At 39.5% G+C, this 23,921-nt stretch overlaps 1 pseudogene; it reads left to right on the top strand.

Moving 5' to 3' along the window:
* The window catches only part of LOC115004499 (discs large homolog 1-like protein), a 51,692-nt pseudogene extending 28,505 nt beyond the window's left edge, over window positions 1–23,187 (top strand).
* Window positions 23,188–23,921: the final 734 nt, after the last annotated feature.

The raw sequence follows: 23,921 nt of genomic DNA, 5'->3' as shown, positions 1-23,921 counted from the left end.
TATGTCAAACATCTGTATGTCAAACATCTGTATGTTAAACATCTGTATGTCAAACATCTGTATGTTAAACATCTGTATGTTAAACATCTGTATGTCCCACATCTGTATGTCCCACATCTGTATGTTACGCATCTGTATGTCCCACATCTGTATGTCACGCATCTGTATGTCCCACATCTGTATGTCAAACATCTGTATGTCAAACATCTGTTTGTCAAACATCTGTATGTTAAACATCTGTATGTTAAACATCTGTATGTCCCACATCTGTATGTCCCACATCTGTATGTCCCACATCTGTATGTCAAACATCTGTATGTTAAACATCTGTATGTCTCACATCTGTATGTCCCACATCTGTATGTCAAACATCTGTATGTTAAACATCTGTATGTTAAACATCTGTATGTTAAACATCTGTATGTTACGCATCTGTATGGCACGTATCTGTATGTCCCACATCTGTATGTCAAACATCTGTATGTCAAACATCTGTATGTTAAACATCTGTATGTCCCACATCTGTATGTCCCACATCTGTATGTCAAATATCTGTATGTTAAACATCTGTATGTCCCACATCTGTATGTTACGCATCTGTATGTCCCACACCTGTATGTCAAATATCTGTATGGCACGTATCTGTATGTGGAATTACAATGTGAAAAAGAAAGATAATACCTGAGTTGAAAGTGCAAGCTGTGCAGTTATCGATGTATTATTGTGCAGAAATGTGCAAAATTAATTTAGTGTGACGTGTAGAGTCCTTGTGATGAGCTGTCGGGAGGAACCGTCTAAAACGTGTCGGGTAAATAACACTTAAAGAAACCATGTCAGGTGATCTGTCACAAACACTCCTGCGTGTTAAGCTCCTTCCAGCTGGCACCTCAACACGATGAAAACAAACACCTGTCAGTCAACATGGACATGCACATATCCTCCTCCATCCTCCTGCTGTTCATCTGTGCTGCACTGTGTTTGTCTAACCTTTGACCCCTCACCATGCTATTGTTCAGCAGGCAGAGGCCACCCCGCCCTCCTCTCCCATAATCCCTGTGATCCCAGTCTCGCCAATCGCAGCCGAGACCACCATCATCCCTCCGACGTCACAGGTTTCTTTTTGTTTTGCTTTTTATTTTCCTCCACTTCTCTGTCCTCCATCTTTAGCTTTACCTCCCGGTGTGTTTATTTGTTTGGCTGCTGCTCACTTGCTCATCTTGCTGTCACCGTGACGCTCCATGTCTGCCGTCCAGTTGAAGTGAGCAGATTAGAGATAGGGACAGTGGGAGAAATGCCACGCTCCCCTACCCCCCCTCACCCCACATGATTTTTAAGAGCCCATCTGGCTCCTCCCAGGGCAGAAAGTGAAAGAGCATGAGTGAGTGAGGCAGGGATTGGCTTTAAAGCTAGAAGAAGAGGAAGGAGCAGGATCGCCTTCGTCCTCGATTGGATTGATTCAGGCTCCATGCTTCAGCATTGCATCTTCTGCAGTGTAAAATGCCACCATGTACGTAGCGCTCTGTCCTCGCTAATCTCTGCTCCATCCAGCCGCCGCCTCCTGCGTTACTGTCCCGAGCAGAGCTGCGGCTTGTGTTGGCTGTGTGTTGCGGGGGTGGAGCAGGTTGTGTGGTTGGATGTTGATGTGTGGTGGAGGAGATGCTTCCTCTGACTCCATGATGTGTCTTCTCTCCTCAGGCCAACCCTCCCCCCGTGGTGGTGAACACAGACAGCCTGGACACACCTCCTTATGTGAGTTCACCTGCAAAGGAAATATATTAAAGTATTCAGTCTTTACATTGAAGTATTCAGTCTTTATATTGAAGTATTCAGTCTTTATATTAAAGTATTCAGTCTTTATATTGAAGTATTCAGTCTTTATATTGAAGTATTCAGTCTTTATATTGAAGTATTCAGTCTTTATATTTTATTTTGAAGTATTCAGTCTTTATATTGAAGTATTCAGTCTTTATATTGAAGTATTCAGTCTTTATATTGAAGTATTCAGTCTTTATATTTTATTTTGAAGTATTCAGTCTTTATATTGAAGTATTCAGTCTTTATTTTGAAGTATTCAGTCTATATTTTATTTTGAAGTATTCAGTCTATATTTTATTTTGAAGTATTCAGTCTTTATATTTTATATTGAAGTATTCAGTCTTTATATTTTATATTGAAGTATTCAGTCTATATTTTATTTTGAAGTATTCAGTCTTTATATTGAAGTATTCAGTCTTTATATTTTATATTGAAGTATTCAGTCTTTATATTTTATATTGAAGTATTCAGTCTATATTTTATTTTGAAGTATTCAGTCTTTATATTGAAGTATTCAGTCTTTATATTTTATATTGAAGTATTCAGTCTTTATATTGAAGTATTCAGTCTTTATATTTTGTATTGAAGTATTCAGTCTTTATATTGAAGTATTCAGTCTTTATATTTTATATTGAAGTATTCAGTCTTTATATTTTATATTGAAGTATTCAGTCTTTATATTTTATATTGAAGTATTCAGTCTTTATATTTTGTATTGAAGTATTCAGTCTTTATATTTAAGTATTCAGTCTTTATATTTAAGTATTCAGTCTTTATATTTTGTATTGAAGTATTCAGTCTTTATATTTAAGTATTCAGTCTTTATATTTAAGTATTCAGTCTTTATATTTAAGTATTCAGTCTTTATATTGAAGTATTCAGTCTTTATATTTTGTATTGAAGTATTCAGTCTTTATATTGAAGTATTCAGTCTTTATATTGAAGTATTCAGTCTTTATATTTTATATTGAAGTATTCAGTCTTTATATTTTGTATTGAAGTATTCAGTCTTTATATTGAAGTATTCAGTCTTTATATTTAAGTATTCAGTCTTTATATTTAAGTATTCAGTCTTTATATTTTGTATTGAAGTATTCAGTCTTTATATTTGTATTGAAGTATTCAGTCTTTATATTGAAGTATTCAGTCTTTATATTTAAGTATTCAGTCTTTATATTTAAGTATTCAGTCTTTATATTGAAGTATTCAGTCTTTATATTTTGTATTGAAGTATTCAGTCTTTATATTGAAGTATTCAGTCTTTATATTGAAGTATTCAGTCTTTATTTTTGAAGTATTCAGTCTTTATATTGAAGTATTCAGTCTTTATATTGAAGTATTCAGTCTTTATATTGAAGTATTCAGTCTTTATATTGAAGTATTCAGTCTTTATTTGAAGTATTCAGTCTTTATATTTTATTTTGAAGTATTCAGTCTTTATATTGAAGTATTCAGTCTTTATATTTAAGTATTCAGTCTTTATATTTAAGTATTCAGTCTTTATATTTAAGTATTCAGTCTTTATATTTTGTATTGAAGTATTCAGTCTTTATATTTTGTATTGAAGTATTCAGTCTTTATATTTTGTATTGAAGTATTCAGTCTTTATATTGAAGTATTCAGTCTTTATTTTGAAGTATTCAGTCTATATTTTATTTTGAAGTATTCAGTCTATATTTTATTTTGAAGTATTCAGTCTTTATATTGAAGTATTCAGTCTTTATATTTTATATTGAAGTATTCAGTCTTTATATTGAAGTATTCAGTCTTTATATTTTGTATTGAAGTATTCAGTCTTTATATTGAAGTATTCAGTCTTTATATTTAAGTATTCAGTCTTTATATTTTGTATTGAAGTATTCAGTCTTTATATTGAAGTATTCAGTCTTTATATTGAAGTATTCAGTCTTTATATTGAAGTATTCAGTCTTTATATTGAAGTATTCAGTCTTTATATTTTATATTGAAGTATTCAGTCTTTATATTTTATATTGAAATATTCAGTCTTTATATTGAAGTATTCAGTCTTTATATTTTATATTGAAGTATTCAGTCTTTATATTTTGTATTGAAGTATTCAGTCTTTATATTGAAGTATTCAGTCTTTATATTTAAGTATTCAGTCTTTATATTTAAGTATTCAGTCTTTATATTTTGTATTGAAGTATTCAGTCTTTATATTGAAGTATTCAGTCTTTATATTGAAGTATTCAGTCTTTATTTTGAAGTATTCAGTCTTTATATTGAAGTATTCAGTCTTTATTTTGAAGTATTCAGTCTTTATATTGAAGTATTCAGTCTTTATATTGAAGTATTCAGTCTTTACATTGAAGTATTCAGTCTTTATATTGAAGTATTCAGTCTTTATATTGAAGTATTCAGTCTATATATTTTATATTTAAGTATTCAGTCTTTATATTTTATATTGAAGTATTCAGTCTTTATATTTTGTATTCAAGTATTCAGTCTTTATATTTAAGTATTCAGTCTTTATATTGAAGTATTCAGTCTTTATATTTTGTATTGAAGTATTCAGTCTTTATATTTCGTATTGAAGTATTCAGTCTTTATATTTTGTATTGAAGTATTCAGTCTTTATATTTTGTATTGAAGTATTCAGTCTTTATATTTTGTATTGAAGAATTCAGTCTTTATATTTTATATTGAAGTATTCAGTCTTTATATTGAAGTATTCAGTCTTTATATTTTGTATTGAAGTATTCAGTCTTTATATTGAAGTATTCAGTCTTTATATTGAAGTATTCAGTCTTTATATTGAAGTATTCAGTCTTTATATTGAAGTATTCAGTCTTTATATTTTATATTGAAGTATTCAGTCTTTATATTTTATATTGAAATATTCAGTCTTTATATTGAAGTATTCAGTCTTTATATTTTATATTGAAGTATTCAGTCTTTATATTTTGTATTGAAGTATTCAGTCTTTATATTGAAGTATTCAGTCTTTATATTTAAGTATTCAGTCTTTATATTGAAGTATTCAGTCTTTATATTTTGTATTGAAGTATTCAGTCTTTATATTTTGTATTGAAGTATTCAGTCTTTATATTGAAGTATTCAGTCTTTATATTGAAGTATTCAGTCTTTATATTGAAGTATTCAGTCTTTATATTGAAGTATTCAGTCTTTATATTTAAGTATTCAGTCTTTATATTTTGTATTGAAGTATTCAGTCTTTATATTGAAGTATTCAGTCTTTATATTGAAGTATTCAGTCTTTATTTTGAAGTATTCAGTCTTTATATTTTGTATTGAAGTATTCAGTCTTTATATTGAAGTATTCAGTCTTTACATTGAAGTATTCAGTCTTTACATTGAAGTATTCAGTCTTTATATTGAAGTATTCAGTCTTTATATTTTATATTGAAGTATTCAGTCTTTATATTTTATATTGAAGTATTCAGTCTTTATATTTTATATTGAAGTATTCAGTCTTTATATTTTGTATTCAAGTATTCAGTCTTTATATTTAAGTATTCAGTCTTTATATTTAAGTATTCAGTCTTATATTTTGTATTGAAGTATTCAGTCTTTATATTTTGTATTCAAGTATTCAGTCTTTATATTTTGTATTCAAGTATTCAGTCTTTATATTTTGTATTGAAGTATTCAGTCTTTATATTTTGTATTCAAGTATTCAGTCTTTATATTGAAGTATTCAGTCTTTACATTGAAGTATTCAGTCTTTATATTTTATATTGAAGTATTCAATCTTTATATTGAAGTATTCAGTCTTTATATTGAAGTATTCAGTCTTTATATTGAAGTATTCAGTCTTTATATTGAAGTATTCAGTATCGTCTTCAGATGCAGCGGAAGAAATGTTGTCATTATTATCTTATTCGTATTTTTCTCTTTATTTGGAACATGTGTGATGGATGTGAAGGAGAGTCGGACATCTTGGTTGAGCTCCTTTAAAGTAAATAAATAAATAAATGTATTACTCTTAACTACATGTATGAGCAGATGCTGAGTGTGTTGGCCAAATACTCTAATAGTCTAATTCATACTTAGTACTTTTACTGCTGATACTTTATCTACATTTTCTGTGTGTGCGTGCAGGTGAACGGGACGGAGGCTGACTATGAGTACGAGGAGATCACGCTGGAGAGGGTGAGTCGACGATCCTTTTTCCTTTTTGTACTTTTACTTATTTTAAACATTTGAAGGTTTGTCAGAACGATACGACGGCGTGTTCGGGGCCGCTGTCAGTCATCAGATGAAGATTACAGGCTTAATATTTCCACAAAGAAATTATAGTTTCTGAGAAAAAATCTTTGATTTTCTTATAATATTCAAGTTTCTTTCTCCAGAAATGTTTCGTTTATCGTAAAATTAACTATTTTAATTAATTACTAGAAAACTATTTTTCTCGTAAATGTGCGAATTTGTTATCTTATAAATGTACTTCTTTGAAAATGTTTCTCTACATGTATGACTTTATTTTCTATGGGAATATTCAAGTTTTATTCTTCAATTGTTGTCGTATATAAACGACTTCAAGTGTTTCCCCCCCCTGCAGAAATGAGCACATAATGAATCACCAATATTATTTGCGATGCGCTCACACAGACATCATGTCTTTTGGATGCAGCTGTGTTAAACTGCCTCGTGGTGAAATCTTGTTCCGTCTTCAGCTGTGCTTCTTCAAGTGCAACTTATTATCAGTGCAGCGTGAATAAAAGGCTTCTGCCAGCTGTGTTCTGTGTTCTGTGTGTGTTCTGTGTTCTGTGTGTGTTCTGTGTTCTGTGTTCTGTGTTCTGTGTTCTGTGTTCTGTGTGTGTCTGTGTTCTGTGTTCTGTGTTCTGTGTTCTGTGTGTGTTCTGTGTGTGTTCTGTGTTCTGTGTTCTGTGCGTGTTCTGTGTGTGTTCTGTGTGTGTTCTGTGTGTGTTCTGGTGTGTGTTCTGTGTTCTGTGTGTGTTCTGTGTTCTGTGTGTGTTCTGTGTTCTGTGTGTGTTCTGTGTTTCTGTGTTCTGTGTGTGTTCTGTGTTCTGTGTGTGTTCTGTGTGTGTTCTGTGTTCTTGTGTGTTCTGTGTCTGTGTTTCTGTGTTCTGTGTTCTGTGTTCGGTGTGTTTCTGTGTTCTGTGTTCTGTGTCTGTGTTCTGTGTTCTGTGTTCTGTGTTCTGTGTTCTGTGTTCTGTGTTCTGTGTTCTGTGTGTGTTCTGTGTTCTGTGTTCTGTGTTCTGTGTTCTGTGTGTGTTCTGTGTGTGTTCTGTGTGTGTTCTGTGTTCTGTGTTCTGTGTGTGTTCTGTGTTCTGTGTTCTGTGTTCTGTGTTCTGTGTGTGTTCTGTGTTCTGTGTTCTGTGTTCTGTGTTCTGTGTGTGTTCTGTGTTCTGTGTTCTGTGTGTGTTCTGTGTGTGTTCTGTGTTCTGTGTTCTGTGTTCTGTGTGTGTTCTGTGTTCTGTGTTCTGTGCGTGTTCTGTGTGTGTTCTGTGTGTGTTCTGTGTGTGTTCTGTGTTCTGTGTGTGTTCTGTGTTCTGTGTGTGTTCTGTGTTCTGTGTGTGTTCTGTGTTCTGTGTTCTGTGTGTGTTCTGTGTGTGTTCTGTGTTCTGTGTTCTGTGTTCTGTGTTCTGTGTGTGTTCTGTGTTCTGTGTTCTGTGTTCTGTGTGTGTTCTGTGTGTGTTCTGTGTTCTGTGTTCTGTGTTCTGTGTGTGTTCTGTGTTCTGTGTGTGTTCTGTGTTCTGTGTTCTGTGTTCTGTGTGTGTTCTGTGTTCTGTGTGTGTTCTGTGTTCTGTGTGTGTTCTGTGTTCTGTGTTGTGTATCTGTGTTCTGTGTTCTGTGTTCTGTGTGTGTTCTGTGTTCTGTGTTCTGTGTGTGTTCTGTGTTCTGTGTGTGTTCTGTGTGTTCTGTGTTCTGTGTGTGTTCTGTGTTCTGTGTGTTCTGTGTTCTGTGTTCTGTGTGTGTTCTGTGTTCTGTGTGTGTTCTGTTTCTGTGTTCTGTGTGTGTTCTGTGTTCTGTGTGTGTTCTGTGTTCTGTGTTCTGTGTGTGTTCTGTGTTCTGTGTGTGTTCTGTGTTCTGTGTTCTGTGTGTGTTCTGTGTTCTGTGTGTGTTCTGTGTTCTGTGTTCTGTGTTCTGTGTGTGTTCTGTGTTCTGTGTGTGTTCTGTGTTCTGTGTGTGTTCTGTGTTCTGTGTGTGTTCTGTGTTCTGTGTTCTGTGTTCTGTGTGTGTTCTGTGTTCTGTGTTCTGTGTGTGTTCTGTGTTCTGTGTGTGTTCTGTGTTCTGTGTTCTGTGTGTGTTCTGTGTTCTGTGTGTGTTCTGTGTTCTGTGTTCTGTGTGTGTTCTGTGTTCTGTGTGTGTTCTGTGTTCTGTGTTCTGTGTGTGTTCTGTGTGTGTTCTGTGTTCTGTGTGTCTGTGTGTGTTCTGTGTTCTGTGTTCTGTGTGTGTTCTGTGTGTGTTCTGTGTGTGTTCTGTGTTCTGTGTGTGTTCTGTGTGTGTTCTGTGTGTTCTGTGTGTGTTCTGTGTGTGTTCTGTGTGTGTTCTGTGTTCTGTGTGTGTTCTGTGTGTGTTCTGTGTTCTGTGTGTGTTCTGTGTGTATATTGTGTGTGTTCTGTGTGTGTTCTGTGTGTGTTCTGTGTATATTGTGTGTGTTCTGTGTTCTGTGTGTGTTCTGTGTTCTGTGTGTGTGTTCTGTGTATATTGTGTGTGTTCTGTGTTCTGTGTGTGTTCTGTGTTCTGTGTGTGTTCTGTGTTCTGTGTGTGTTCTGTGTTCTGTGTTCTGTGTTATGTGTGTGTTCTGTGTATATTGTGTGTGTTCTGTGTGTGTTCTGTGTTCTGTGTGTGTTCTGTGTATATTGTGTGTGTTCTGTGTTCTGTGTGTGTTCTGTGTATATTGTGTGTGTTCTGTGTTCTGTGTGTGTTCTGTGTGTGTTCTGTGTGTGTTCTGTGTTCTGTGTGTGTTCTGTGTATGTTCTGTGTTATGTGTGTGTTCTGTGTATATTGTGTGTGTTCTGTGTGTGTTCTGTGTGTGTTCTGTGTTCTGTGTGTGTTCTGTGTATATTGTGTGTGTTCTGTGTTCGGTGTGTGTTCTGTGTGTGTTCTGTGTGTGTGTTCTGTGTTCTGTGTTATGTGTGTGTTCTGTGTATATTGTGTGTGTTCTGTGTTCTGTGTGTGTTCTGTGTTCTGTGTGTGTGTTCTGTGTTCTGTGTGTGTTCTGTGTGTGTTCTGTGTTCGGTGTGTGTTCTGTGTGTGGTGTGTGTTCTGTGTGTGTTCTGTGTGTGTGTTCTGTGTTCTGTGTGTGTTCTGTGTATGTTCTGTGTGTGTTCTGTGTTCGGTGTGTGTTCTGTGTGTGTTCTGTGTTCTGTGTTCTGTGTTCTGTGTGTGTTCTGTGTGTGGTGTGTGTTCTGTGTGTGTTCTGTGTTCTGTGTGTGTTCTGTGTGTGTGGTGTGTTCTGTGTTCTGTGTGTGTTCTGTGTGTGTTCTGTGTGTGTGGTGTGTTCTGTGTTCTGTGTGTGTTCTGTGTGTGTGGTGTGTTCTGTGTGTGGTGTGTGTGTTCTGTGTGTGTTCTGTCTTCTGTGTGTGGTGTGTGTTCTGTGTTCTGTGTGTGTTCTGTGTTCTGTGTGTGGTGTGTGTTCTGTGTTCTGTGTGTGTTCTGTGTTCTGTGTGTGTTCTGTGTGTGTGTCTGTGTTCTGTGTGTGTTCTGTGTGTGTTCTGTGTTCGCTGTGTGTGTTCTGTGTTCTGTGTGTTTCTGTGTGTGTTCTGTGTGTGTGTTCTGTGTTCTGTGTGTGTTCTGTGTGTGTTCTGTGTTCGCTGTGTGTGTTCTGTGTGTGTTCTGTGTTCTGTGTGTGTTCTGTCTTCTGTGTGTGGTGTGTGTTCTGTGTTCTGTGTGTGTTCTGTGTTCTGTGTGTGTTCTGTGTGTGTGTTCTGTGTTCTGTGTGTGTTCTGTGTGTGTTCTGTGTTCGCTGTGTGTGGTGTGTGTTCTGTGTGTGTTCTGTGTGTGTGTTCTGTGTTCTGTGTATGTTCTGTGTGTGTTCTGTGTTCGGTGTGTGTTCTGTGTGTGGTGTGTGTTCTGTGTGTGTTCTGTGTGTGTTCTGTGTTCTGTGTTCTGTGTTCGGTGTGTGTTCTGTGTTCTGTGTTCTGTGTGTGTTCTGTGTGTGTGTCTTCTGTGTGTGGTGTGTGTTCTGTGTTCTGTGTGTGTTCTGTGTGTGGTGTGTGTTCTGTGTGTGTTCTGTGTTCTGTGTGTGTTCTGTGTTCTGTGTGTGTGGTGTGTTCTGTGTTCTGTGTGTGTTCTGTGTTCTGTGTTCTGTGTTCTGTGTTCTGTGTTCGGTGGTGTTCTGTGTTCTGTGTTCTGTGTGTGTTCTGTGTGTGTGTCTTCTGTGTGTGGTGTGTGTTCTGTGTTCTGTGTGTGTTCTGTGTGTGGTGTGTGTTCTGTGTGTGTTCTGTGTTCTGTGTGTGTTCTGTGTTCTGTGTGTGTTCTGTGTTCTGTGTGTGTTCTGTGTTCTGTGTGTCTTCTGTGTGTGGTGTGTGTTCTGTGTGTGTTCTGTGTGTGTGGTGTGTTCTGTGTGTGTTCTGTGTGTGGTGTGTGTGTTCTGTGTGTGTTCTGTGTGTGTTCTGTCTTCTGTGTGTGGTGTGTGTTCTGTGTGTGGTGTGTGTTCTGTGTGTGGTGTGTGTTCTGTGTGTGGTGTGTGTTCTGTGTGTGTGTTTCTGTGTTCTGTGTGTGTTCTGTGTGTGTTCTGTGTTCTGTGTGTCTTCTGTGTGTGGTGTGTGTTCTGTGTTCTGTGTGTGTTCTGTGTTCTGTGTGTGTTCTGTGTTCTGTGTGTGTTCTGTGTTCTGTGTGTGTTCTGTGTTCTGTGTGTGTTCTGTGTTCTGTGTGTCTTCTGTGTGTGTTCTGTGTTCTGTGTGTGTTCTGTGTGTGTTCTGTGTGTGTTCTGTGTTCTGTGTGTGTTCTGTGTGTGTTCTGTGTGTGTTCTGTGTGTGTTCTGTGTGTGTTCTGTGTTCTGTGTGTGTTCTGTGTGTGTTCTGTGTTCTGTGTGTGTTCTGTGTTCTGTGTGTGTTCTGTGTGTGTTCTGTGTGCGTTCTGTGTGTGTTCTGTGTTCTGTGTGTGTTCTGTGTTCTGTGTGCGTTCTGTGTGTGTTCTGTGTTCGTTCTGTGTGCGTTCTGTGTTCTGTGTGTGTTCTGTGTGTGTTCTGTGTGTGTTCTGTGTGTGTTCTGTGTGTGTTCTGTGTTTCTGTGTGTGTTCTGTGTGTGGTGTGTGTTCTGTGTGTGTTCTGTGTGCGTTCTGTGTCTGTGTGTGTTCTGTGTGTGTTCTGTGTGTGTTCTGTGTTCTGTGTGTGTTCTGTGTTCTGTGTGTGTTCTGTGTTCTGTGTGTGTTCTGTGGTGTTCTGTGTGTGTTCTGTGTGTGTTCTGTGTGTGTGTGTGTGTTCTGTGTGTGTTCTGTGTGTGTTCTGTGTTCTGTGTGTGTTCTGTGTGTGTTCTGTGTGTGTTCTGTGTGTGTTCTGTGTGTGTTCTGTGTGTGTTCTGTGTGTGTTCTGTGTTCTGTGTGTGTTCTGTGTGGTTCTGTGTGTGGTGTGTGTTCTGTGTGTGTTCTGTGTGTGTTCTGTGTGTGTTCTGTGTGTGGTGTGTGTTCTGTGTGTGTTCTGTGTGTGTGCGTCTTATGTTGGTAACTGGAGTCGTTTATCTTCTTTTTGTTTTCACTTGAAGATAAAGTTTGATGTAAAGCGTCGAAGGATAAATCTGGAGATGTCTTGATGTCAACAAATCTCAGACTCAACAATGAAAATATCAATATTTCTAATCTAACAGCAAGAGTGTGATGTGTCTCAGCATTAATCCGCCGCGGGAAGTAGTCCCCAACAAAGTCACTATTTCCTGCTGCTTGTTGGATAAAAAGTACACGGTGGTGATGGACCAGCGTCTTGTTGGTTTGACGAGAATAAATAATAATAATAATAATAAAGGTCACGAGGTCACTTCCTGAAATAAAAGTTCTTCTTTCACCACTCCCAATGTTTCACATTAAAAGCCTTTTACTGTGAAACATCTGCAGGAAGTGTAAAGTGTCCTAAAGTTGAACAGAGTTCCCTCGCTCATGGAATACCTGGAAAAGTCTTGACATTTAACAATCCAATTTAACAGGCCTGGAAAAATCATGGAATTAGTTTTGAAAGTTTTTGTATTTTGTTGTGCGTATTGAAATGAATCTCCATGAATAACTTAACATATTGGCAGATTTATTTTCTGTGACTAATGTGCATCCAGGAATGATTTATTTATAATCTAAAGCATTAAATCCACTGATGGTACAAAGTGCCAGACTGATAGACATGCTTTTAAAGCTTTTTATATATATATATTTATGTTTATATTTATATGAATACAAACTATTAGAGATTTTGCTCTTTCATTTTCATTAAAGAATGAACATTTTCAGTACACTTTCAGTTCTGTTATGTTGTAAATGCTCGTCAGACTTTATTTATTAGGAATTAGATTTCGTCTCAGTTGCTCCATTTTATAAAATAATATATATATATATAAATAAGGTATTTATTTAAACTCTGACGTGATTTTAACAGATTCATCTTCACATCCATCAAAAACAGAAATTCTGATTAATTATTAGAGATTTGTTTGTTTTTGCTCAGTGCTACGTGACACGTGTCACGTGTCACATGACATGTCACGTGTCACATCGATCATCTGCCGTTATTTTTGTGGACACATTTGCGGTATCCAGGGGAACTCGGGGCTGGGCTTCAGCATCGCGGGCGGTACAGACAACCCCCACATCGGTGAAGACCCGAGCATCTTCATCACCAAAGTCATACCTGGAGGGGCCGCGGCCCAGGACGGGCGGCTCAGGTGAGACGACACACACCTGTGATATTACATTGTTTAATTATTATTGATTTAAAGATGAAAGATCACATGTTCCGCTCTGCGGACTCGTTCTTCCCTTCAAAATAAAAGTCCTGCTCTGTGGAAACAGCACGAGGGCTGGAAGTGGAGTCAGAAATGTGTTGAGTGAAACAGTTAGACATAAATAAATCAAGAGAAGAAGAATGTGAAGCTGCTCTTCTTTCATTATTTCTTTTACAGAAATTTTAATAAAATTGAATCTATATGCTAACATTTTCCAAGTGATATAGAATAAGTGTCTCCAGCTGCTCTAATGAACTGATGTTTTTATCTGGTTATATTTGGTGACATTTTAAAACATTTCCAACAGTAGTGTGTCGAGTCTGGAGAGTTCTGTGTGACATCTTTCTTCTTTATAAAGTCTTAATACCGGCGTAGGAAAAACAACCAGCAGCGTTTCTCACTGAAACTTCAGGCTTTTAAAGATGATATTTTAAAAGATTAGAAGTGAATTCATGCACCTACTGTTACGTTTCAGAGTTTTTAGTTATAGTATAAAGCAGGGGGGGGACCTTTTTCCTATCAAGGGCCTTTATTTTTATTTTTCACAACATCCTTCGAGGGCCGTACTAATTATTGAACTCATAACCTCTGCACATTGTTTTAAGACGCAGCTCATTCATTTCACCTTTCTTTATGCTAAATGCAAAGAAGCAACTTTTGTATCCTGTATCTTTGTTTATAAATCCTTTATTAGTCCCACAACGGGGACATTTATCTCGTCACAGCAAAAGAACACATGAAGTAAAAAGGCAGAACACAATAATTAAATATAATAAAACATAAGTACCAAGTGATATAAATAAAGTGAGTATTGCACATGGCAGTGATAACTGCACAGCAGTGGTGGGACAGTCTGTTCTTGGTGTGGTGGTCTACCTCTCTATCTGTCCATGTTTGTATGTTCCGCTCTGTAGAGAGCTGCTTGTTGGGCCAAACTCCACCGAAGAGCGTTAACTTTATCCAAACGCACTCCTCCTCTCAGCTCGTGCAGTTCGGCATGTTTCGTGCAGTAATGACGCTCTAGAGCCTTCATCACGAGAGCGCGTCCGCACAAACTCGGCACACTGGCCTTTTAATTCCACAGAGAAATAATCATTCGTACATTTCTCCTGGAAAGTGCGACATTCTGCATTAACTTTCTGTTTTACACTCGCCACGCTGCGTTCACTGATGTCAACAGTCTCGTTTAATATTGATGTTTTTTGACATGACACCACGTGATGACACGTTCCGCTCGTGTTGTGTTCAGGGACCCTGACTATGGCCAGGAAAAACAGTCAATCAGCCGTTTAAAATATTGCCGTCTAGTTTTTTTTGCTAGTGGATTTTCTTTGCGTGCGTATTACGAATTACCTCGAGGCCCGGATCAAATGGTCTCGCGGGCCGTATACGGCCCGGAGGCCGGAGGTTTCCCACCCTTGGTATAAAGTATAGCTGGTGTTCGTTACCCAGAATCCCCTGCAGCGTCCTGCTGCCTTTCACTCCTTCATTGATAATGCAGCAGTCTGACACACCTGATCCAGCGCGGGCTCTGCCTCAGGTTACCTCTAACAGTGAACCCGTCAGTCATCATGAGGCTCATGTGTCCGACTGAAAGCTCCGGTCGGTTACAGACTGAGTCAGACAGAAAGTAAAAACATGGACGAAGGAAACGGAACGTAATCGATGAACATTTTGTCACTTTGAGCTCCAATTTGCTTTGTTCAGTTTAATTTGGGCATAAAACAAAAGTACAACACGGATTAAATCGCATGAAACGTATACAAACAACGAGCAGCAAGAGAAATTAAAGAACGTATAAATAAGATATTATTCATGAAATTTAATCAAACGCAGGATAAAAGCAGTAAATGACTTAAGTTGCTGTTATGCTCCTACAGTTTAAAACAACAATGATATATATTATTAAAAGAAGAGCATGCGTAGAATAAGTTTGTTTATAGATATTTTACTATACATGAACAAAATGACCTCGAGTAACAAATAATGCAAAAGATTATTAAAAATCTCATGTTTGTGTTTTACGTCTTTTTGTTTCATCCGGACACAAACCGAAGTGTAAAAATGTCAGTTTGTGGTTTTAGGAAGAACTATTTTATAACAAATGTGTATCCATCCGCCCAGCACTCTGCGCAGCGGCTCAAGTGAACGTGTTAAAGAAGGACACCTGGGCCTTTGCCCAAAGCTAAAAGTAGCTCCTGACTGGCCGAGATGTGCACGTTGTAGGTCTGACCGACGGAATCGTGGCGCAAGCTTCCATTTATTTCCTCACACATCACGCAGCCCTAGTTGACGGTCTGCGTCTTCCTGTGTTTCAGGGTCAACGACGTCATCCTGAGAGTGAACGAGGCGGATGTTCGGGATGTGACCCACAGCCGCGCCGTGGAGGCCCTGAAGGAGGCCGGCTCGTTGGTCCGACTCTACGTCCGAAGGAGGAAACCCGTCTCCGAGAAAGTGATGGAGCTGAAACTGGTGAAAGGACCCAAAGGTGACTCGGTGTTGTGGTCTGATTGTAAACATGACAGCGCGGCAGGTTCAGAGCTGCTCGAGCGCAGCGTGGACGTTGTTGGGTCGTCTCCGCTCGGAGCTTTACAGAAATCCCTCAGGGCCTCGTGATTATTCAGACAAGAAGCCGGGCTCAAGAACAAAGACTCGCTTTCCACAGAAACATCCTAAAATATGCTTCTGTGCATTTATGTGCCCTGATTTGTGCTGGTAGGCAGCAGCATGTTTCAGCCACATGTCACAGGGCTGCACCAAGGAGTCGAATCTTCATTGTGTTTGTGCACAGATGAGGCTGCACTAATATTATATATTATCAGTATTAAACTATCAGTAGAGTCAGACTGTGATCCACCCATTTCCAATAACTCTTAAAATCTAAAAGTCAACATGTAGTGAAACACGAAACAAATATTCTGTCAGCATTAAGCTCTTCCTGGTCCCTCGTCTGAAGTCGATGTGTTTGAATGTGTTGTTGGTTAGAAGCCTGAAATGTCTGATTAACACCAGCTTTTTCTTCTACGTTATAAAACACGTCAGTAACTCCCCGACTCGTCAGTCTCTGCAGCTTCTACGTGTCGGTCACTAACAAGCGGCTAAATGAGAGTAAACCTCATCAAGCTATCATTAGCCGCCGTTAGCTTAGCGGTGGTGACGTGACATCATGTGACCTGCTGTAGCTCCTTTGTAGCCGAACGTTAGCTTCTTACTTCTGGATATATATATATATATATATATATATATATATATATAATGTACTTGTTTAATCCGATGAATTTTTTATTCAAATTGAGTATTTTGTTCGAGGATATAAAAATAAAAAGTATAACGGACATTCAAAGCTTCATTCGAAAAGCCTCAATAGAAGCTTCTAATGTAAAACTTGTTGCCCCCCCCCCCTGATCACGGTGTGTTCCAGGTCTTGGCTTCAGTATAGCAGGCGGAGTGGGCAACCAGCACATCCCGGGCGACAACAGCATCTACGTCACCAAGGTCATTGAAGGAGGAGCTGCACATAAAGACGGGAGGCTGCAGATCGGAGACAAACTGCTGGCTGTAAGAAGTTTACTCTGTAGACTGAACTACCATCTGATACCATCAGTTATAAACTAAATATATATTCAATATGAACAGCTGCATACTAACACTGCCTGGCTTTCTCTGGTAAAACTAAAACATACAGACAAGTAATGCAAAGTCATAACTGGTGCAACCGTACTGAATGATAATTATATTTTAAAAAGTGCGCTACTGTTCAGGATGAGCTTGTGTCGCTGCTTCTCGGGTTTCAAAGTGAGACTCTGCACGCGTCTTACGGCAGCAGCACATCAGCAGGCAAATGAAAATGTTCCGAAGTAATGACACAGACAGGCGCTATTTAGTCAAAGAAAACATACAGAGACGTCCCAGAGTGGTCGTGAGCGGACGAGGATTTTGATGTGTCTATTTGCACTTTACGGATTAGCGCAGTTGATAACCAAAGTCCGGCCGGGCGGACCGGGTTTTATCAGTTTTCTACAGAACCGCTAATCCAAGTAACTTCGCGTGCGGCACTGCTCTCCCTCTGGTCCTCAGCAACACACACACCAAGCAGGAAGTAGATCGGTGCAAGGGTTGGAGAGATAATGGAAACTCAGACACACACACACACACACACACACACACACACACACACACACACACACATAGAGATGTCTTATAGTACGATGATGATGATGATGATGATGAAGCTGTTTGTGCTGATGTGTGTCCTCTCTGTGCTCAGGTCAACAGTGCTTGCCTGGAGGAAGTGAGCCACGAACACGCCGTCACTGCCTTGAAAAACACTCCTGACGTGGTCTACTTGAAAGTGGCTAAACCCAACAGTGTCTTCATGAACGACAGCTTCGCCCCCCCCGACCTCACCAACTGTGAGTGATTTTCTTAGCTAGCTAACAGCTAGCTTAAAGTTCACATGCATTTAAAACTATTTATACCGTTTTTTTTTAACTGGTCGGGTGCTGTGGCGTTTACGCTATGCAGTCAGAAAACCAGCGCAGATACAACTATTGTTGTTTATCATGGTTATTATGGTTTATATGAAGGTATGTGTTGAAACAACCTTGGACATGTTTTTATCCATATTGTGACTCAAGCATTGCTTAGTAAAACATGACTGTTAACAAGTAGAACACAGATACAAGTTTCCAACATAAACAAGTAGTTAAGCAGGTTTTTGAGGAATGACATCAAAACCAAACGTTGCTACAGTTGCTCCGGGCCTCTCGCAATTCGTCTCAAAACGCAAATCTCGAGCGCGTTGAGCATTATCCACTCGTGGAAAAGCATCTTCACGAGGGAGCATTTCTTCTCTGCGTGCACAAATGTGTTCCCGTAGTCACCGTGAGGTCCCCCACATGTTTCTGAAGAGTTGTTGTGAAAGTCAAAGTGGGCGATTCCGAATGTCGCCTTCTTGGCCGTGACGCCACCGTGAAGTTGAGGCGGTCCTCTGAAGATGCGAAACTGTAAGCCTTAATATAATTAAAATGGGTGAGTTCTATATAAATTCACCCCCCTACAGTTGTCATGAACGGGGATATTAGCTAAAGAGACCAAAAAGAGGGTTCCTCTTGATCTAAATATGTACTAACTCAAACCCTCTGTTCTCTCTCCGGCTTCACAGGGGCATGAAGCCTTTTCTGGTTTCTGTCTTTGAACATCACACACCAGATTAGCAGGTCCTGGTTCAGTGGTGTCTCGGTTCAGTTGTGTCTCGGTTCACTGGTGTCTCGGTTCAGTTGTGTCTCGGTTCACTGGTGTCTCGGTTCAGTTGTGTCTCGGTTCAGTGGTGTCTCGGTTCAGTGGTGTCTCGGTTCAGTGGTGTCTCGGTTCAGTTGTGTCTCGGTTCAGTTGTGTCTCGGTTCACTGGTGTCTCTGTTCACTGGTGTCTCTGTTCACTGGTGTCTCGGTTCACTGGTGTCTCGGTTCAGTGGTGTCTCTGTTCACTGGTGTCTCGGTTCACTGGTGTCTCTGTTCACTGGTGTCTCGGTTCAGTGGTGTCTCTGTTCACTGGTGTCTCGGTTCAGTTGTGTCTCGGTTCACTGGTGTCTCGGTTCACTGGTGTCTCGGTTCAGTGGTGTCTCGGTTCAGTTGTGTCTCGGTTCAGTGGTGTCTCTGTTCAGTTGTGTCTCGGTTCAGTTGTGTCTCGATTCACTGGTGTCTCGGTTCAGTTGTGTCTCGGTTCAGTGGTGTCTCGGTTCAGTGGTGTCTCGGTTCAGTGGTGTCTCGGTTCAGTGGTGTCTCGGTTCAGTGGTGTCTCGGTTCAGTGGTGTCTCGGTTCAGTTGTGTCTCGGTTCAGTTGTGTCTCGGTTCAGTTGTGTCTCGGTTCACTGGTGTCTCTGTTCACTGGTGTCTCTGTTCACTGGTGTCTCGGTTCACTGGTGTCTCGGTTCAGTGGTGTCTCTGTTCACTGGTGTCTCTGTTCACTGGTGTCTCGGTTCACTGGTGTCTCGGTTCACTGGTGTCTCTGTTCACTGGTGTCTCGGTTCAGTGGTGTCTCTGTTCACTGGTGTCTCGGTTCAGTTGTGTCTCGGTTCACTGGTGTCTCGGTTCAGTGGTGTCTCTGTTCACTGGTGTCTCGGTTCAGTTGTGTCTCGGTTCACTGGTGTCTCGGTTCACTGGTGTCTCGGTTCAGTGGTGTCTCGGTTCAGTTGTGTCTCGGTTCAGTGGTGTCTCTGTTCAGTTGTGTCTCGGTTCAGTTGTGTCTCGGTTCACTGGTGTCTCGGTTCAGTTGTGTCTCGGTTCAATTGTGTCCCGGTTGACTTTCTGCCTTTGACCATGATTAGTGTTGTATTCAGCCGGGACTGCAGTGCATCTTTGATGATGGGGGTTCGTGTTCCCAGTGGTATACATCAAACAACACATTTCAAAGTCAAAGCGAGGCAGAGCTCCTGTCAAACACATTCAGAGCACGGGCTCTGGATGTGTTCCCAAGAACCCCAGCGGTGAACCTTTTAAAGCGGAGACGCTGAAGGACAAACTGATCCAGGAGGAGCGACGTCCGGCTGAACTCTGACCAGTAGAGAGAGATGGCTGAAAGGATCCAGAACATCAAGAAGATTAAACGCTAACAGACACTACAGGTGAATAGGGGAACATTTTAGCTAATAGATATGACCATGAAACTTCCCCAGTTCATTACTTACATTAAATATAATTCCCTCTAATATCATATTGATATTACTGTGACATCTCCTTCAAACAACTGGATTTATTCCAAGTTTCCCAGCAAAAACTAAATGTTAGGTTGAGCTGGGTGAGCTCGCTGAGTGAGAGCCACATGGCCAGACCGGTCTCGGATCTCCACACTTTGTTTTAGCGCGTCCTCTTTCTTCGGAGGCAGACCATTGAATTAGCTAAATAAAATTACAAAATCGGCTAAAAAGAAAACAGGTGATGTCCTCAGCCTATCACCAAAAGCCAAAATATTCGTCCCATCGCTAAACCCTAGAAAGCAGAACGCACACGTGACTCGGATGCTTTTATTTCAACTTATAGAAATCGAAGTTTCATCTTTACCAGATAATTGTATTTAAATATCAACATAACACCCATCCAGCGTCAACCATCAGATCCCTTCAGACTCAGTGTTGTTCCTTTTCTCTAAAGACCCTCCACTCCCCAATCCTAACCTCTGTGTTACCTCTCCCCCCCATCTCCTTCTGCTGATGTTGAGACGCGTGAAGGACGAGCAGCAAATCCAATCAGCGTGCGTCGAGGTTCAGCTCGAGCTAATCCACACAGCAACACTGCAGTGTGTGTGTGTGTGTGTGTGTGTGTCTGTGTGTCTGTGTGTGTGTGTCTGTGTCTGTGAGGGGGTTATATTCTGAGCCAGAGGTAATGAAAGAGAAATAATTCTGTTAAGTGCGCTCTGACTCCATCGTGGGGCGGCTTGGGAACAAAAATGGAGGAAATCCATCCGGTTATTAAAAGCATCAGTTTCATCAGATAACGGGAGAAATGAACCTCAAACTGAGAAGCTCCCGTTGATTCTATGAAGTTAAAATCTCTTTTTATTTCAACATATTTTCTCTTTTATTTGCTGCCATCTTGTTTTAGTTTCCTGCTCATGACCTGCGACACAACAGATATTAGACTGATGATGAATAATAGTAAATACAAATGGGATTAGGGTTGTGTGATACGAAGATTATTTAATTATTAATCTGTAATCAACATTTCTGCAGCTTCTTTTGATTAATTGAGTCGCTTGAAACAATAATAATTAGTCAACACTGTTTGTCCCTTTAACATCTGGGGAAGATTTTGTTAATAATGTTTGAAAATGTTACTTTCTTTCTTGAATATTATACGAAATTCTGATTTTACAAATATTTTGTTCAGTTCTTTTGTTTTTTCAAATATTAAATCTGTTTGAATAACTTTAAATAATTTACTAATAATTATCAGATATTCTGGAGGTTTTTATTTTTCAGATATTTGGCAGTTCTTTAAGACATTTCACTTTTAATTATTTTCTTATATTGAAAATAAATGTTCTTCTACTATTTGTACTTATTGTCTTATAATTTACAGATTTCTTTCCCGGATATTTATCTGATCATTTTCATATATTTGACGTCCAATATTAAATCTGTCTGAAGAATGATTTCATAGAAGAATCCTCCTTAAATGCTGCCTCTCCCAACATGTGCATGGGTTTCTCTAACCGCTCGGATCGACCCGGTTGAGTTTCTGGCTTTAGTTTATCTTACGACCCCCCCGGCGGCTCCGGGCCTCGTCCAATCAGATGGTAACAGGAGCCTGGCAGGTGAGTGCAGGCGAGAGTCTGAGCAGGTGTAGGAGCAGACGGGGAGAAACTGTCGGAGCAGACGCTCACACACTCAGTGTGTGTGTGTGTGTGTGTGTGTGTGTGTGTGTGTGAGGACGTGAACAGGTTCTCAAACTGATTCAGAACTTATTTTTCATCTTCTTTTTTTATCGCCGGAGAATCTGGATTTCTTATTTGTGACATTTGATACTCTTTCTTCTGTGTTTCAGCGTACTCCCAGCACATGGAGAACCATATCAGCCCCCCCCAACTTCCTGAGTCAGCCCCTCCCCCCACCAGCATCCTCGGGACGCTACTCCCCGACCCCAAAGAGCATGCTGGGAGACGACGACGTCACCCGGTGAGGACAAAGCATCACTCTGAAGCTTTCAGACACAAAGATGGGATTATTATTAAATACCTTCTGCATATTTAACTTTGTGGCCGAGATCAGTGCTGAGCAGGGTTTCAGAAGTCAGAGGTTCCTCAACCAATCAATTCAAATATGTAATGTGATGAAAAGGATGCTGTTATTGATGCACACGTGGTATTAAAAACATCGAAGCTTCACTCAAGACGTTGACATTGAAATTCTAAATCAGCGTTTTTAATGCTGCGCAACTTTTTAATTTCTTTGTTGGTGTTGAGCCTCAAAAACTAGATTTTCACTTCGCTGAAGACACAAAGGGCGATGTTTTATTCATTAACGGGAGTTGATTCACTTTATTCAAATTGAAGATTTGTTTGAGTGATGACGTTTGTAAACCTCAATAGAAACTTTGAATGTAAAAAAAGACTTGTATTTAGTTTCCTTAATAGACCTGATAGTGACACAGTACTTTATTAATCATTAATTACAGCAAAAAAGGCTCAAGATCAAGTACAATATACAATGCTCATCAACAATCATAAATACATCAAATCAATTGTGTCTGCAAGTCTTTCTCTCACTTGCTGCTGATCATAAGATTAAAATAAACTTGTTAAAAACAGTGTAAACACACAAATGTACATGCAGATAGTAAGAGCAAATGTTCAGAATCATCGTACTGTACAATATATCCTCCATTAACCTCCACCAATCAGATGGAGCAGCCCGTATGTTTTTACATTACATAAATCTCACTAAGTGTAGCTTAGAGTCGATAACAACAACACAAGCAGCAGGTTAATGTCGCCGCCCTCTGCTGGTTCCAGCCTGCCAGTACACGCACCAACACTTTGTGATGAGGAGTTTAATGGAAATAGTTATTTTGTAGGAAAATCTAAAATGAAGATGCTTCATGCAACAGCAGCTGTTATTCCATCTGTGGAAATGTTCCACGTAAACTCTGCACAAAAGTTTAGTTTCTTAAAAAACAACATTATGTTTAAAAATTGCAACAGGAAAAGTTTTCACAGGGTAAGCATGACGTCAGGATGATTGACAGCTGTGTGAGGTGACATCAGGATGATTGACAGCTGTGTGAAAGTGACGTCAGGATGATTGACAGCTGTGTGAAGTGACGTCAGGATGATTGACAGCTGTGTGAGGTCACGTCAGGATGATTGACAGCTGTGTAAGGTCATGTGACGTCAGGATGATTGACAGTTGTGTGAGGTCAGGATGATTGACAGCTCTGCGTGAGGTCATGTGACGTCAGGATGATTGACAGCTGTGTGGTCCAACAGGGAGCCCAGGAAGGTGGTGCTGCACAGAGGAGCGACAGGACTGGGATTCAACATTGTGGGCGGGGAGGACGGAGAAGGGATCTTCATCTCCTTCATCCTCGCTGGAGGACCAGCTGACCTCTGTGGAGAGCTGAGGAAAGGAGACAGGCTCGTCTCGGTACGTACCACACACACATCTCAGCTACACACACACACATCTCAGCTACACACACACACATCTCAGCTACACACACACACATCTCAGCTATGTTTATGAATTAGGAACAGGTGCAAAATAAGTTGCAGTGAGTGATGCATGAACAAGCGCAGTCTGAAGTAGATAGCGCCCTCTGGTGTTTAAATGGAGTATCAAGGTTAACTTTTCATCTCACTGATGTGAATCATCACTTACAAGTATCGTTGCATTCCTCGGTGTGTAACGCTGTCTTCTGCGTGTTGCTGTTTCCAGGTGAACGGGGGTGGACCTGCGTAACGCCACCCACGAGCAGGCGGCCGCCGCCCTGAAGAACGCCGGGCAGACGGTGACCATCATCGCACACTACAGACCCGAGGGTGAGAAATTAAATTGAGTCCTTTACATTCTTTATTCTGGGTTCATCCTGGTCTGCATGGATCTAAACGTACTGGAATAATTACATTACATCTATTTTCCTGATTGATAAATCTGACACCGATTTAGACTAGCAGCGTATATTAACACAATATGTTAAAACCTTTTATATTTTTAAATACTAATTATATGATTAATGAATTTAACTGAATTGTTAGACGAAACATGTAATTAGTTCATTTGATTTATTACATTGAACTCTAAATGTATTGATTAATTAATCATTTTACTAGAAAACATATTTAATTATTTTATCCAATTGTATTTTTATCAGAAAAATATTTGTCAATTTGAATGTTTTTAAGATAATTATTTGAATTTAAAAAACTGTTTCGCTGCTCTGCATGAATCAAATGTGCTGTAATAATTAACCCTTATTTTCCTTATTGAGTATACTAATAATGTGGAGTGGTCTAGTGGTTCTGCTTCCTAATACAACACCAGAAGGTTGTGAGTTCAACACCAAAGCTGCACCATTGAGCCCCTGAGCACCTTCACCCTGAGCTAGTGTAGTTAGTTCACTGTCTGTCCCCTATCATTAGTTCACTGTCTGTCCCTATCGTTAGTTCACTGTCTGTCTCTGTAGTTAGTTCACTGTCTGTCTCTGTAGGTCTCTGTAGTGAGTTCACTGTCTGTC

This window comes from Cottoperca gobio, unplaced genomic scaffold (genome assembly GCF_900634415.1).
Source record: "Cottoperca gobio unplaced genomic scaffold, fCotGob3.1 fCotGob3_107arrow_ctg1, whole genome shotgun sequence".
Lineage (NCBI taxonomy): Eukaryota > Metazoa > Chordata > Actinopteri > Perciformes > Bovichtidae > Cottoperca > Cottoperca gobio.
This window is presented reverse-complemented; position numbering and strand designations above follow the sequence as displayed.